Genomic DNA, 5,693 nt, shown 5'->3' on the forward strand with positions numbered 1-5,693 from the left:
ACACCAAATCAATCATTAGCCCATTCTTGGGGCGATTCAATAAACGACGTAATTTTTTTTTATTCACTCAACGATTCATTTCAAAAGCGGTCGCGCTCTGATTGAACGAAGCGGAATGGAACATTATCTTTAATCAACAATCGTAACAAAATATGTAAATTATGTACGCACAATTTGGTGTCAAAGCCGACAATTAATTAATTAAAGACAAAACGAACGGCGGCCGCAATATTAACAGTAACAACAATGATGACGACGTCGGCGGCGACTCTGATACACACAAAGAGCACAAACCAGAAATCAGAAAAAAAAGAACAGCGCTGGTCATTGGATGGGTGCGATGGAGAGAAATGGAATGGGATAGAGTGCGTTAAGGCGATATTTGCCGTCGTCAAAGGCCATTTAAGTGTCGATTTATGTGCAGTTCCTTATGTGCTGGAGCACATTTGCGATGATATTAATTTGAACAACGTGTCACATATGTAAGACAGTTTATGTTTTTTTTCTTTCTCACTGTGTGTGCATTCCCATTGTGTATGTTTGCTGAGCACACGGCGTCTCCGGCTTTATCAAAGATAAAATGTCTTGGCCATTAAAAAGATATACGATCTGAAAATGGAAAATTGAGTTGCACTGAGCAACGATTAAAAGCAACTCCGTATCATAATATCACACATTTCGACCGCAATATAGAGACAGATCCAAACATACAATACACACATGCCACAGGAGCATAATGGTCGTTTTGTGTGTGTATATGAGAACCGAGAGAGAAGACCCAAGTGAACGAAATAAAAAAAATAACAACAACAACGCGCAGCAAATACACGTCAAATACGCATTTAGATGGCAAGAGAAGAGAGGACTATTAGTCGGAGATCGAAATAATATTGAAATGGAACAAGTCGTTTTGTTGAATATATGAGGATTAAATGGCTGCTGGCATGTGCATGAGAGTTTGTGTGTGTGTTCGAGCTTTGACATTAGTGTATATTTTGTGGATTCGTATATTGGATGCAAAGACCTGTCTCATTCACAAACGTTCTTAATGGTCGTTTCACAGTTTCATTTTACCTTTCCGTCTTTCATGCAACGAACAAAAATGAAATCTGCCGACGACAATAGTGTTGCTGTGACAATTCATGAAATCAAATGAGCTCGTTCTCTTTTTATCTCTCTCTCTCTCTTGCCTGCCTGCTTCGGTTTATTTGTCTCCTTCATTTCAAATGGTGATTGTTGGTCGTTATATTGCTTCTGGTTTAGTAGCTTGCGCGCTCGCCATCAAAGGAATAGTTTTTTAATAAACAAAATGAATTTATGTTATTTGTGCGACGTCGTTTGCTATAATCGCCATCAGTTCAAACCCGAAATTGCATTTGTTAATCTCAAACGTATGCTAAATAACCCCATTTATATTCGAACGATTAAATATAAAAATCTATTTAATGTCTATGAGATGATAATTACAGCGAGTGAAATAAATTAACTTAATTCAAATAAATTGGATGACCATTTTAAATGAGAGCCATGCGCAACATATTATTGTGGATTTTCTTTTCGATTTCGGTCATATGAATGATAATAAGTCGAAGTTTTGGCGTCGTCTCTTAATTAATTTCAACTTATTTTATATGTATTTTATCGATTTTGAGGTAATTTACTTCAGACTCGAAGCGATGAAATGACACATACGAGAAATCACAGTTCAAACTCAACAATTTATTTTCGACTTGAGAAAAAAAATCGTCGCACAAGTCACATGAACTCAATTAATGTCATCGTTCGCTCTAAATTACATTCCATTGATCACGGCAATCTCTAGCGATTCTATTTATTGAAAGCTATTCGCAGCAATTTTTCAAACACTCCACAGAATCAAGAGCAAAAAGAAACAGAGTGAGAGAAGAGTGGCGGGGGGACAGAGAGAAAAAGTGCGAATTTTTCATTTCATTTGTGGCCAAATGTTTCATTCATAAGTCATCCATATTTTACTCGAAGCCGGTATGTGTGTGTGTGTGTTTTTTTGCATTGGCAAAACCGAGCTAAAGCTGTTTTATGCGCCACGGAATCGTGATATAAATTGTGGCAATAGAGAGAATGAAAGCTTTTTGGTCATAAAATATCATTTCATTGGAAACATTGTGTGTCACATGCAAAATTTACAATTTTACGGCTCCCAACTAATGCCAACGGATCGACGAAGAGCTTGTTCATTTGGTACTATAAGCCAAAATGCGAATGATGGTGTAGCACAACTGAATAGCAGTATAAAAAAATAATAATAATTTTCAACATACAGCTGTCATCGTACAGTTGAAAAGCAATGTGTGCAACAAAATAATGTCACAGTGAATTGAAAAGCAAGCGAACTGTTCCAATGTGGAAATAACGTTTACCACACACACACATCGATTCACGTTTGAAATGCACGAAGAGCAAAGTGAGAATTGATTGCATTTTGGAGTTAGAGAGAAAGAGTGAGCGAATGAAATGGAATCGGAAGGACGTATTGCATTTTGGCTACCGAAATATATGATGCTGATTTCCCGTGGAAACTAGTGAAAACGGTGTATAACCCCTTTTTTATAGACGATTCCTACTTCGTCAACTGATGTTGATGTCGAGAGCATCGAAGAGGATTACATTTTCAAGTGTATGTACTGATATTTGGTGAACGAAACACTGAGCACGAATAAGAAGCAACAATGACAATGACAGCTAAAAGATGAAAATCACATAAAATACATTGTTCATAATGTTATTGCGATATCCATGGATTTCTCGTGTCATTTTATGTGGCCGGTGCCAGAGTCACAGCAGTGCATCACCAACACACTAGCATACTTGTATATATGTTTAGCAAACGAAATGTAGCAGAAGAGAAGCAAAAGTTGAACAAAAAATTAATGTGTCCATGTATCACATGGGATAACATTGTTTCTTCTCTGTTTTTTTTTTTAAATGGCAGTAGAGCATGATGTATCAGAATCAGCATCATCAGCAACTACACTGTATAGCCCGAGCACATTGTCAACCTCAGAACACTACCTCGATTCGATGTGATGTCCTCTCTGTCTCTCTCCATCTCTCTTGGTTCTATGCACATGCTGTGTATTTGTCGTATCCGAAAACGATTCATTTTACTTTCAGCAAGCGACTACCGATGTCACATCGCGTTTAATGCACAATACTGAACCGCTGCTACCGAGTTGAAAAGATCTCGTTTGCAAAATTGCCTTGAATGTATAAAATAAAATTTATTCGCGTCGGGCAATGTGACAGAGCCGAGAGAAGAGAGAAGAGCGAGAGAGAGAGAGAGAAAGAGAGAAAAAAGAAGTGTACATTTATATACATATGAAAACAGCGACACACGGATTCGAAGACGAAGAATTTGTGCCGGAAAATCATCAACGATGGCTCGCACAGAGCGAACACAAAATGTTAACCGGTGAATGATATACAGTTCAGTGGTTGAGCATTTGTCAACGTGCGCAGCAGGATTTGTTCCAACGAATATGTGCTTCACAAAGCGAAAAAAAATATGCATACGCGAGAGACATTTTGGTTCTTTCTTAACTATCGTCGCTACCACTACAACTGCTGCTGTTGTTGTTGCTGCTGTTTGGTACAAATGGAAATTTATTTCCGCATACACAGTGACTCTCGCACCCGAATCAGACGTGCACGTACCAACAAGCCCAATGTATGAAATATATTTCCAAAATGTGCTGTGATAATTCAAAGCTGTGATAAATGTCTGAACGCTGTGAATATTTCATATTGAATTTGATTTATTCGTATACATACGTTGCTTTTCCGTTTTCTCTCTTAAAAAAACGGTATTCAGTTGGTTCGATGCGGTGTGTGTATTTTGCAATGGTTTGTTTTATTAACTATATCTGCACTTACCCGCACAACGCATTTTTTCCCTTCTTCTCCTCTTATTCATGGTCGATATTTTTTATGCACTAGTTTTTCCCCTTGATCCAATGTCAGTTGCCGTTCAATATATCAATGAATGCAAATGCAAAAAAGAACACACACCAAATACCCCTTTTCTTAAAGGCAAAGTGAATTCTGCAGTGAACATAAAAAATCGCGCGTTCACGCTACAAATCATCGAGACACACAGAAATGGAACGACCAAAACTAAAAACACCAAAAAACAAAATTCACCGAGAAATTCAAAGAGATAGAATGGGCACGAACAAAAAAGTGTGGTGATGAAGCTGAATGCAGAAACACACACACACACACGCAGAATTATTTATTGCAGTTGAACTATCAAGAAAATTGCAATACGCAAATTTAAATTTAAATTTCGAGTTGGAACTCGTTGCAATTTATATGCATGCGGTGACATCAACTGAAGTCAAACGCGTGCCCAATGTGCGCGCTATTCCGAAAAGAAATCACAAAGATCATCTTGTGCGCGAGCAAACCAAACGAGAAAAAACAACCGAAGGCGAAGAAGAAAAAGAGACGAAAAAAAAACGATTTAATTTTTTAAAGTAAGTTGTGCTCGAGTTAGACAGCGCGTATATAGCATTGCATTAACACAAAATGCCGAAAAAGTTGGTCTGTTTGGCAATCGCTTCTTTCTTGAATGAAAAAACCAAACGAAAGGGAATTAGAATAAATAATGTATTTTCATTTGCTGCACTTTTTTCACACTATTTTTATTTCTATCTTTCGGCTTCTCGACATCGCAATTTTATGATGGCAGTTTTTCGCTTGTTATTTGAATGCTTCAACTTAACTAGAGATCAGCTCTCTCTCTCGTTTCAAATTCATCGCCACTAACATGGTAGTTTTGCAGTCGTTTGTTTGTATGTGTTCATGTTTGGTGCCACATTGGATGTGCACGTTTACAGTTTAGAAGTGAAAAACCATTTGGCAGCACGGAAAATTTATTATGCGATACAATCATATACGGAATTTCAAGTCATTTGTCTTGTTGCCACGGCCAGTGCGCACTAAATGCACAAACAATCAAAGCAACAACACCAACACACAAAGAAAAGATAATAGTGCATCGCGGAGAAGACAAAATGCATCGGTTGCCGTTGCTGCCGTCAACATTACTGTTTTGCTTGCCAACCTCTCCCGTTCATTATTCGTTCGCGCAAAAATGCATGTTGCAAGATGCGAAAAAAAGTGTTCGAGAAAAGTTTTCAACTCTGACCATTGCCGCTTCAAATGCATAAATCACGCAAAAGCAAAATGAAAACGCCAAAAAGCTGCAAACTATAACATTTTTACGCGAAAATTAAAATGATGATAAAGATCCACACGATTTTCTGCTGTGCAAGCAGAAACTTAAATAAATTGGCGCGGCCAAGGCAAAATTAAGTTTGTTCGCTTACGAATTCGATATGGTGGTCATAATTCAACCAAGCTTTTCGTTTATATTTGATTCAAATGGTTTTGGGCGAGAGAAAGAAACACAAGAGTAACATGTCGTACGCAATAGATAAATACAATTACTAGGGCAAGAGATAGAGTTGAACAAATATTATCATCGTTGATTTAATGGTTTGAAAACTGCAATTGATACTGCAGTTGATAAAAAAATATTGTCCACACAGAAATTTTATTTGCAAACGACACAGTCATAAATTTCGAATGAAAAGGATAACCTCTACACTACCTAGAGATTTCCATATTTTCTAATCATGATGTAAAACAGGCCG

The sequence above is a fragment of the Contarinia nasturtii genome, unplaced genomic scaffold (genome assembly GCF_009176525.2).
Source record: "Contarinia nasturtii isolate CC-2019 unplaced genomic scaffold, AAFC_CNas_1.1 Cnas_scaffold_695, whole genome shotgun sequence".
NCBI classification, from domain to species: Eukaryota; Metazoa; Arthropoda; class Insecta; order Diptera; family Cecidomyiidae; genus Contarinia; species Contarinia nasturtii.